At 43.4% G+C, this 12,080-nt stretch overlaps 1 protein-coding gene across 1 annotated transcript in view; it reads right to left on the bottom strand.

Moving 5' to 3' along the window:
• CDH20 (cadherin 20) overlaps positions 1–12,080 on the bottom strand; it is a 400,608-nt gene that overhangs the window by 32,390 nt on the left and 356,138 nt on the right. The window lies entirely within an intron of this gene.

Here is a 12,080-nt window from a genome sequence, read left to right as displayed (position 1 = left end):
ATATTAAAGAAATAAAATCTGGACATTGGTCATTAACATCTGATATCAAATTTTCCATTTCTCTCTAAAATTAATGAAAAAAAACAGCTTATCAGCAAGCATGCAGCCACCTTGATAAAGTGAATGAGTTTCACCCTGTCAATCGGGGTTTTGAAAGGTTCATAGGACTAAGCACTTTTTGCATAATCAGATAGGGTTGTGCAGAGGACTAATGTTTATATTGGTTTGTTCATTCATTTTGTATAGCACCTCTATTTGGCTCATTAGTTTTAAACAACACTTTTTTCGTTTATTCAATTTACTCATTTAAAGGTGAATTTTAAAAGCCAGACGCGTTCATCCTTTTTCTGCTATCCCATTAGGGGATCCTTAAATATGTTGGGCCGGCGTGTGCTGAGTGGATTTAAAAAGCTGCTCGGATACACGTGTACTTGCCGCTGCATGCACAATTGAAAAGGGGGCAGGGTGCGGGCATGGTCTGGGTGTTCTGGGATTGTAACCTAAAATGTACGTGTAAGTAAATACTTACATGGACTGGCGCATGCCGGGGTCCTCTGCCTCATAACTTTACTTCTGCTATGGATGACACGTAAGTTGTAAAACAAAAAAATCTAGGCGGATCAGCGGGGGTTTTAAAGGTCAGGGCTAATGGGGATAAGGGAGCATTATCCCTTAACTGGGCCCTCTGGGAATGAGCTGGGAAAATGGGCAATGGCGTTGGTGCACATGACTTTTAAAATCCCCCTACTTACGCTGTAGAAGAGGCATTGGCGCACAAGTGTGCATCCACTTAAAATTGCCTGCGGGCATGTTATTTTATAACATGCGTGCACATATGCATATACGTTATAAAATGGTTGCATCCCTGGGCGCATGCTGACGAATTAGTGCACGTGTGCCCGCACGACACTTTGAAAGGGGAAGCACTGCAGCATATTTTGGGCTCCAAAATTGTGGGTTTTCTCTCAGATTCTAATAAAACGGGTGGGCAGACATCATCAGAAGGGTGAAGGCATGCCAACACATCAAAACTATGTCAACATGGCACCAAAAGTGGCATGAAGAGTCTAGAGCACTGTAGCCTGGCAAAGGAGCACCAGCAGTGGCAAGAGTTCTCCAAGGCGTCATCAGAGGAGCAAAGAAACAGCAAGAGTGGAAAGAACACCCCCAAGGCTTCAAAAGAGGGCACCAACAACAATGGCATTAACCCTCAAAGACAGCATGAGAGGCAAAGTGGCACCAAATTATGGTATCAACATCCTAAGATACTATGAAGGGAGAACAAAGCACAAAAAGATGGCAGGAAAAACCCTAAGGCACTGATAACAGGACAAAGCGGCACAAAGTGTGGGTCACAGAAATGAATAGGGGAACAGATGTAAGTAACTATAGCAACCAGCCCTTCCCTATGAGTCATGTGTGATCTCGCTGCTTTGTCAGAGCCTGGGCAGGATATGATAGCAAGGAGACCACAGACACAGCAAGGAACAATAAATCACAGTGAAGAATTTTTCCAGTTTAGCCTATCGCTGTTTTCTGGTTCAAGTAAAATTTTCATGTTCTCCCACTGAAAAGTCTGAGCATGTGTGAAAAGCACTGTTCTCAGTCTGGTGTTCCTGGGAGAAGGATGTGCTGAGAAGCTCTCTCTCTGAGAATTCAAATATTGTTGGATTTCTCACACTGGTGAGCTGCTTTTGAACTCTTTGCTGCACAGGCCTCAATGTGCCAATCAGAGAAAGATGGCCAGTGGCACTTGTGGTTCTCTTCACCGGAGAAGAGCAGAGGAAGGGGTGAGATAATGTGAAGAGTTACAGCAGCAGTGCTGGAATATTTTTGTCTCCGTATGGGCACTAGTGACAGTGAGGTGAGCACTAGTGCCCAGAGATTGAAGCATACAAGCCTGCTGCCAGTCTGTTTTTCTGTGTGACTATGGATCCTGCCAGCAATCCGAGCTAGACATTCAGAAGGAATAAATTCAGACAGAACAGAAAACATGCAGACCAGAGACCATATCCATGTTCTGAACTGTATTCCTTTTCTAGCTTTGTTCAGAAAAGGATGGACATGGGTCAACCCACGTAGTGCATTTGACTGGACCAGGCATCCCCCACTCCTGCTGTCTCTGAGGTTCCTTCTAAAAATCCTTCCCCTATGATATGTGGCAACTCTTACTCTTGCTCTGGCCATCCACTGCTTTGCACACCTGCTGCACTACTTCTCAGGTTTTTTATACCTTTCATCCTCCTCCCACACCTTAGCCCTCTACCACTTAGCACCATTGACTGGGACAGGCATCCCCCACTCCTGTTGTCTACAAGGTTCCTTCAATTACCCTTTTGCTATGGTATCTGAAGAATTTGTCTCTCTTGTCCTGGCCATCCATTGCTTTGCATGCCTACTGCACCACTCTTCAAGCTTTTGATATCTTTCTTCCTCCCCACATCTCAGCTTTAAGATACTCTTTAGGGGTTTTACAGCTTCGGGTTTTGCTCCTACCATTTCAGTTTTTAATAATCCCGAGCACCGCTGCTGTTGCTGGTCCAAGCCAGTCTTGGTAACTTTCATCTGTTTCCTTCATTGCTTTGTCTGGCTACGAGGTTCCTTCCAAACCTTCTTCCCCTACAATACTTGCCCTAGCATTCCGTTTCTTTACACAGGGCTTACCTACCATGTTATCTTTAACAATTTCATGCTTTCTTACCCATTTTCTTCAGGTCTGTACCCTTATGGTTCTTGCAATTATTGGTCTAATTTTATATTTAGCATTCGATGGATTTTACCTCAACAAAAATCAAGGGCTGCAGACGTGTAGCACCCAGAAGCACCAGGACCACACTTCTCCATGCCTACTGCTTCTAAGGTAATGGAGGCAGTACTTACACATCCTGAAGAATCACCTCCTGAATTCCCTGAAACACAGGATATTAAACAGCTAGTGGCTAAAGAGAATTTGGCTTCTCTATTAAGCAGCATCTTAGTCTTCAGTGAAGACCAAGTCCAAACCTAAAAAGCCAACTCCTTTGGAAATGACATCAGGTCTCCTCTAGGGATTTCATCTGGCTTTTCCCTGTCCATGGCTTTCTATCTATTCAGTTGGTGTCCTTTGCCCCTTTTTTGGAGCCTTGGGGTGTTCTTTTCCCATTCCAGATGACTGCTTTCCACCTCCCATGATGCTTTGGGGTCTTTATGCCACTCTTTCATTTGCTTTCACCCTTATTTGCTGCCTTGGAGGAATTTCTGTCTCTTCTGGTGCTTTGTTTCCCCCTTCATGGTGCCTTCAACTATTCATGCCCCTCTTGTACAGCCTTGGAGAGTTAATGCCACTGTTGTTGGTGTGGCCTTTTGAGGCCTTGGGGTGTTCTTCCCACTCTGGCTTTCTTCATTGTTGGTTATACTGAGGTATTTTCTCAACAAAAATGTGAAAAAGACAAAAAAATACAAGTTTCTCCTTGCAATCTACTTGTTTCACGATTCTTCATTTTCTTCTACCCCTCTACAACAGCAGCCTGGTTCTCCTACCCTGTTTCAGGCCAATACAATAATGTGAATTCAGCAGAATGCACGGTTTAATTAGTGGTTGTGCATGCATTTTGTGTGCGTAAACCTTACTGCCGATGCAACAAGGAGTTTTACTCTCACAAAATGTGTATGTAAAACTGTGCATCCTGCTCAGCACCCACGCACGGAAATCCTATGCAAATGAGGGCATAAAGCATTACTCCCTGATGCAGAGAGGAGTGCTGACCTAAGGTAGGTTTTCATAGTGCTGGAAGTTTTACTCTCTCTCAGAGATAAAGTCTCCAGTACTGATCTTGCATGCCTTTTGGGAGCATAAGGAGTTGGGGAAAGAGAATTCATTCTTTCAGTCCCTCACAGATCATTGTGGTTTTTTGTTTTTTTTAATTTGTTTAAACCTCTTGTTTGATGTTATACAGAGGGGGGTCTTGTTCCCTGATTGGCAGGGTTGATATTTCAAAGGCTGAAAGGAGGAAGATAAAAATATTATATTAATTCAGGAGGGGTTCCCCACCTCCTGCTCAAAGATCCCCTCCCCCCAGGCAGCTGCGGGGAATCTTTGAGCAGCTGGGGGGAAGAGCAGTGAGATCCATAAAAAGCCAAAATGGACTGCCTAGCAGAGAAATAGGGAGCTCGAGCAAACAGCCCTCATCTCTGAGCTGCTGTGCAAAGAGCACACAGCTACATTCACTTTGGTTTTGTTTTGCTTTTCTTCTACTGTTGCATGATTTGATTTTTTTTCTTTCTTAGCTTAAACCACATACTTGCAGGCAAGACAAAATGGGTTTGTTTGCTTTTGTCTCCTCTTGCAGTTTTTCTTTCCCTTGCTTTTTTATCTCATGCGGATCAACCATAACATTTTTTTTTCACTCCCAGCATGGTCTCAGTTGTTTAAGTGAGAAAAAAAACTATCATGGGGAATGGGGCAAAAATGTGTGATGGCATTCCACTTCACACTGGGCTGCCATTGGCTTAAAGGAACATATCACACAAAAATAGCCTTCCCAAAAGTGACAATACCCCCCCCCCCCCCCCGGGATCTTGGCAAACCCCCGCATATCCCTCCTCACTCCCTGTCGAAGTGGCCTCACATTAAGAAACAGTTAACAGAAATCAGAAATCTTGTGGAAACATCCTGCCCCCTATCCAAACCCCACCTCTTTGACAAAATACCCCCCCAGGGTTGAACCCCCCCCCTGCCCACCCATAAATGACAACTAGTCCCTGGATCTAGTGGCCCCCCATCCCCAACTCCCTTCCATTAAATAAATCTCTGGTGGGCTAGGATGGGGGGAGGCCACCATAGACTACCAGGGATTTTTTTTTTTGATGGAAGGAAGGGTTAGGGGGCCACTAGAACCCAGGGACTAGATGTCATTTTCGGGAGGCTGAACAGTCTTGAAGGGCAGGGAGGGAGTTCTGACACATTTTCTGCTTCATTCCCTTTTCATTGTGCTTAGGATATTGGTGCCACTTTTCCTCTCATGCTGCTTTCAAGGTTTCTTGCCACTGTTATTGGTGTTCTCTTTTGAAGCCTTGGGGTATTCTTTCCACTCTTGTGGATTCTTTGCTTCTTCTATGACTGCAGCTCCCCTTTGCCCCTTTACAGTGCTTGAGGCTATTCATGACACTTTTGGTGTCACATTACCACAGTCTAGGTACCTTGGAGCTTTTTCCCTCTTCTGATGTTTTCCCACAAATTTCATGAGAATTGATGAGTAAATACCAATTCTAGAGCCTAAAATAGGCACAGTGCTTCCCCCTTGAATGCAATGGCAAATGATTGAACAAAGAAAATAAAGAATTGATTTTGTTTTAAAATTAAAGAATCCAACTGAGGTGCCCACAAAGCAAATGAATAAACCAAAGCAATTTTTTTTTCCTCTGCACATACCTACTCTCTTCCTACTGAAACCTTTCCCACATTCAGAACATGTAAAAATTCTCTCCTGTGTATCTTTTCCTTGTGCCTGCATGACTTCCTTCTGATTGAGGGATTTTGGGGACAACACATCCCAGTATAACCAAGAAAGAAGAAGAGTGGGAGAACTAGGCCAGGATCCTAGAGATGTACAAAAAACCTGTAAGATAGAGAAAAAGAAAAGAAATGGAGTGAAAGGAGAAACTTGTAATTTTTTAAATTTTTTTTCTGGGAACAAATTATTCTAGTATAACCAACAAAGAAAAAGAGATGGAGAACTAGGCTGAAATTTAAACAGCAAACAACATCAAACCCCCCAAACTGATACAAAATAACAGTGCCACAAAGGCATCGAAACAACATGACACACAAGGTGGTATATCAGGAGCAAGGCACCTAGGCAGAGCAGTTGCAGAAAGATCCCTAAGGTGCTTTATCAAAGGCATGGAAGGATAGGCAGAGCAGTAGCAAGACTGCTAAGGTGCCACACCAGGGTCATTGCAGGTAGGCAGAGACACAGCAAGGCCTTCAAGATTTTTTTTCCACTTATCTTGTTCCTTGCTTGGAGATTCTGGAAACCCAAGAAAAGGCAGATTGATTTAAAAAAAGACCAGTTTTTCCATCAACTCTGGTGCCAGCCTTGACAGATGATGACTCACGATGCCCCTTGTCATTGAGAAGACATGTTCACTGGCATACTGTTTGGTGGTTAGTAAAGATAGTGTTGAGCCACCTTGGCTAGCTCTGCATAGACTGCCGACATGTGGAGACAATATTCCAGTGCATTTGTGTCCATGGCCTTGATGGGCTCTGCGAGATAGCATGTCACAGAAATCTGTGCTGGAGTCTCTTTTGCTAGGGTAGGGTGAGTGTCCTTCTTGCCACTGCTTTAGCTGTGGCCTGCATCAAGAGAGATGGGTTTTTGTGGCCAGTGTGGCTTTGGTGTATTGAGATGGGGAAGAAATAGGATTTAAAAGGGTTCTGCTCCTGCCTGCACAACTAGCTGAGGTGGCCACTCTTTTCTGTGCTACATCCTCACTGTGTCACTGCCTCTGGTGCTCCTGTCCAGACTTCTTAGCTACCAGCATCTCCTGCATGAATGTGAGATGCTGAGATTGGAGGAAGAGACTCCCTTTCACATACAGATCACACATTCTAGTAACCATGTATGTACTATTTTGTGTGAGAGGTTTCAGTCTGTCTTGCATCTGCTGAAGCAAGGAGTCCAGAAATTGCAAAACCTTTGCTTCCGTACCCTCTTGATCATGGAAGCCCTCCTGAATATTTACTATTGGGATGAGCCCACTCAGAGTGGAATTTCTGAAACTCATATCCTCTATGGTATCCTTGAAGGGCTTAAGGATTTGTATCAACTGCTTCATCACTAACGAATCATGATGCTCCATTGGGCAATGTACACCTATTTCTGTTTCCAGAGACAGATAAGAACTTAAGAAGTTGCCATACTGGGTCAGATCAACGGTCCATCAAGTCCAGCATCCTGTTTCTGACAGTGGCCAATCCAGATTACAAGTATCTGGCACAAACCCAAACATTAAGTTGATCTCATGCTACTGATGCCAGTAATAGCAGTGGCTATTCCCTAAGTCAACTTGATTAATAGCAGGTAATGGACTTCTCCAAGAACTTATCCAAACCTTTTTTAAACCCAGCTACACTAACTGCCCAAACCACATTCTCTGGAAACAAATTCCAGAGCTTAATTGTGCATTGAGTGAAAAATATTTTTTTCCGATTTGTTTTAAATGTGCTACTTGTTAACTTCATAAAGGTGTATCTAATGCTCCACTAACTTTTACAGCATCATATAGGTGGAATTCTAGTGGGTGCCAACATCTTGAATCAGATATTTCTGAGGTATCCTGAATTCTTCTTGCTTCTCCTGCCTTCACATTTCTATGGAAATGCCCTGCTATTTTCCTGCACCACAGTCTTTCACAAAGAAACCTCTCCAGTCCAGATACCAACCCTTTTTTTCTTGTGCTGATAGAATATTGCAAGAGGTAAGGGAGTTATACATCAACTAGTTTTTCAGCAAAGCCAACCTGCACTCTGATGCTCCACCCTACTACAGCTGCTACCAGTCGCTGCCTCGGCCAGAGTGCCATCAGAGAACAGTAAGAATGCATAGCATTTGTGCTGTTCCAGATATCTCTGGTGAAACACATGCTACTCCCCTTTGCCTTAGCCAGCATGCAACTATGGTACTGTTTGTTCAGGATGGCCTTCCTACTAAATGTAGTTCTGGAAGGAACTTTGTAATTTGGAGCTAAAACATGCAGCAGATGCTTAAACCCCTGTTTTCCACTACCTGCAGGGGCTAGTCATCAAGGAAAATCATTTTTCCAATGCTATTTGTTACTATTTTACATGCTACCTGCCCCTTACCTTGGGTCAGTGCTCTATGATGGTGGGTTTCCACTTTGGATACATGGATGGGGATTACTGGCCTGCCTTCTGACTGGTAGAATGGGACATGACATCAGCTTGGGGAAGAGTTTTCCCCTTTCAAATCCGTTTCCACTGGCTTTTACTTGGTGTGATAGAAGACGTCCCCAGGAAAGTATTGTTATCCTCCCCTGATGCCAATGCTAGTGAGTGCTGCATACCAGCATTTGTCTGATATTCCACTTGCTTCCCTTGACTGATATCCTTCCTATAGTGAAAACCCTAAGCAAAATATAGGTCCTCCCTTTCTTTAAAATGTCTCCAGATCAAATAATTCTTCCATGATCCCTTCTCTACATCCTTGGAGGCTGATGCTGGCACTGGCACTGAAGTAGATGGTGAAACCTGAGGAAAAATGCCAGGGGCATTGTTCGTGCTCTCTACCTATGATGCCTCCTTTTCCTGGAAGCTGTTCTCAACATCATCAGTATCATCTCTCTCCCCATCACTTAACTGGAAACTAAGATGCTACTGACTAAACGTCCCAAATTCTCTTTGGCTACACACTTTTCAATATCTTATGATTCAGAGAATCCCAGACAAGATTCTCTCTCTGAATTAGTTGTGCAAATACTGCCTTCTCTGCCTCATAGGCATGGACAAAAGATAAGTGCACAGCTGGTTTCTGGCATTGCACTTCTGCTACCCCTGGTCTGATAATGCCAGTATTTGATGGTTCTCCCACCTTTTCTCTCTGCTCCAAAATAAGAGGGAGAAGAGCAGGCAGTGGTGGCACATGTTCTCCAAATTTCAATTTCTTCTGTATTGAGCTACCGTTCACTCCTGCCATTCTGGACCTAAAAAAGTCTATCTTTAATTTAAGTGCTGGATTGCCTTTTTTTTTTTTTTGATTGCTGTCCCTGCTAAGGCTGCCAGCCCTGCAAATATCCCCTCCTCTCTGTTTTCCTGAAATGACAGAATTTGCTGAAGTGTACTGCCTACTGGGGGTTTGGAAATTACAAAACAATGTATTGATACTGGAACAGTACCCTCACTTATAGTAGCACTCATTGCATGGAAAACTGTGTCACTCACACGCACAGACACATATTTATTTTATTTATTTATTTAACATTTCTTTTATACCGATATCCGTTCGCACATCGTATCAGTTCACAGTGAACAAAAAAACCATTGGGCAGTGCCCGTACATATAACATATAACAGATAACATAATATAATATGATGAACTAGGCAACATATAAATACATTTTTGGGAGGAGTCCTTACATATAACAGGCATCAATGGGTAGATGCTATGGAATATAACTATAACTATATACATGAAAGTGCAAAGTACAAAATCATCAGACATAAAGGCGTTCATACCAAGATATCAGTATAACATTCATAGGGGGGTTTTATGTAATAGGGGGTGAGATGGAGTAGGCTTGCTGAAAGAGCCATGTTTTAAGTTTCTTTTTGAAAGTGGGGGTATAGGTCTCTATGCGGATATCATGGGGCAGTGAGTTCCATATGGTGGGGCCGGCAAGAGAAAAGGCTCTGTTAATAGTGGAGGAGAGTTTAAAAGATTTAATAGATATCCAGTATAAGTATGCTGTGCTGTGTGCAGTAGTGCTGGCTAACTCCACACACACAAAAAAACTGATAAACACTAAAAGACAAAAAAGACTGGCAGCCTGGTAAGATTATTTTTTCCCTGAGTGTGCTGTGCACACCTCACTGTTCAGAAATAAAAAAAATCACTAACACTGCTGCAACTAAAATCTCTACACTCTCTCACCTTGATCCTCCTGCATTGAAAAGAACATTTAAAATCAGCAGTACACTGCCTCTCTTCCTGTCAGAATGAGTGAGACCACTACAGCACAGACATGATTAGAAGCATCCCCTTTCCAATGCCAAATCCAAAAGTTAAGCTTTTTAAAACTCTCAGAGAGCTTCTCTAGCAAATCCTTCTCTGCAAAGATCTAGAGAGGAAATACAGATTGACTCTTGCATATGCTCAGACTTAACAGTTAGAGGACTTTAATGTTACTTGATCTAGATAGCAGCTATAGGCTAGTTAAAAATATGATGCACTGTGATTTGTCCTCAGATCAGTCTCTTTTCCAAATTATCCTGCTTTGGCTCTCAGAAGGATCTGACAATACAGTGAAGTCACTCAGATAAGAGATGGTTGCTACAGTTACCAGTTATTTGTTTTCTAAGCAGTACACAGCCAAATGCTTCAATGGGTCATTGAAATGAATGAGAAACATAAATGAAAGGGATGTAGAATATTTATTTATGGGACCCCCTTTTTCAGGGCTTCCCAAACCTGTCCAGGGTACCCCACAGCTAGTAGGGTTTTCAGAATATCCACAATGAATATGTATGAGATAAATTTGCATATACAGAGCCTCCATCATATGCAAATTTATCTCATGCATAATCCTTATGGATCTGTTGAAAACCTGACTGGCTCTGGGGTCCCCGGGACAGGTTTAGGAAGCTCTGCCCTATTTGTTTTGAAATGAATATAGGCTCATTTGATATGTTTCGCCCATTTATTTCAAATATATACACATCCCTATTATATGACGGGATGCATCTTCAGCTGTTAAAGGTGTTAATTTCCTTAGTTTGTTTGTTGTATATATTGGCTGCATTTGATTCTATTAACCATAGTTTATTACAAAAGTGTTTCTTTGTTCCTGGTTTCACTGGGATAAATGAGAACCAATTTACTACAATTTTGATTCATTGATCATTTGGAGGATACATTTCAAACAATATATGGTGGCATATATGTGTGTATATGCTGCGTGCATATTTGCTATAGCATTTTATAATACACACATACCATATGTATACATTTAACAAAATACATCTAATTTTACCATGCAACATATGTGCAACATAGACTTACCCATAAATACATGCAATGCAAAACTCATATATCAATGGATTCAACACTTGTACTTTACCCACCTATTTTAAATATATATGTGCATATATTTTACACATAAAAGTAAACTAGGATTTACTCGCCTAAGTCCCAATTTAAACGTGTATATCAGCCAATCTTAAAACATGAGTGTGTCAAGGAAATTAACCAGTTCACCAATTAGTCCACCTGTTTGCCTAGTCCTTCTCCAATTCATAGATACCCTCCCGGTTTTTCAGCCTCAACTCCCCCCAGTCCAACCAGATTCCGCACCTTGTCGGTACTACACAATAAACACATTTAATATCACTTACACCAGATATTTAGCAGGTATAAAAATATGCTAGTAAGGTTCTGGTTCATTCACCAAGATCTTCCCAGCAGTCATTGCTCTCAATTCTTTTATTTTCTACAGTATGGGGTAGATTTTTAAAAAAAAGCGCGTTCGCGTACTTTTGTTTGCGCACCAGGCGCGCGTATCTTCTAAAATCCTGGATCGGCGCGCACCAGGCGCGTTCGCGTACTTTTGTTTGCACACCAGGCGCGCGTATCTTCTAAAATCCTGGATCGGCGCGCACCAGGCGCGCGTATCTTCTAAAATCCTGGATCGGCGCGCGCAAGGCTGCCGATTTTGGGCAGCCGGCGCGCGTCGAGCCGCGCAGCCTGTCTCCGTTCCCTCCGAGGCCGCTCCGAAATCGGAGCGGCCTCGGAGGAAACTCTCTTTCGCCCTCCCCTCACCTTCCCCTCCCTTCCTCTACCTAACCCACCCCCCCGGCCCTATCTAAAACCTCCCCTTACCTTTCTCCGTAGATTTACGCCTGCGAGAAGCAGACGTAAATCTACACGAGCCAGCGGAGTGCTGGCATGCCGTGCTCCGACCACGCCCCAGTCCCGCCCCCGAAATGCCGCGCCCTGCCCCCGAAACACAGCGTCATCGGGTCCCACCCCCGACACGCCCCCTTCCGAAAACCCCGGGATCTACACGCGTCCTGGGGTTCTGCGCGCACCGGCAGCCTATGGAAAATAGGCGCACCGGCGCGCAAGGCCCTGCTCGCGTAAATCCGGGCGGATTTACGCGAGCAGGGCTTTGAAAATCCGCCCGTATGTGTATTACCAGCTGAGCAGATTTCAACTGCAGCATTCCTACTTTATGGAATAGCCTTCCAACCAAACATCATGAGGAGATGAATAACCTAAGGGTCCTTAAGGGAATGAAAACTTGGCTATTCACACAGGTCTCTGAGTAGGAGTAGTTCTATTTAGTAGTTTAAATCAGTAAGCTGG

The sequence above is a fragment of the Rhinatrema bivittatum genome, chromosome 2, assembly GCF_901001135.1.
Source record: "Rhinatrema bivittatum chromosome 2, aRhiBiv1.1, whole genome shotgun sequence".
Classification (NCBI taxonomy): Eukaryota; Metazoa; Chordata; class Amphibia; order Gymnophiona; family Rhinatrematidae; genus Rhinatrema; species Rhinatrema bivittatum.
This window is presented reverse-complemented; position numbering and strand designations above follow the sequence as displayed.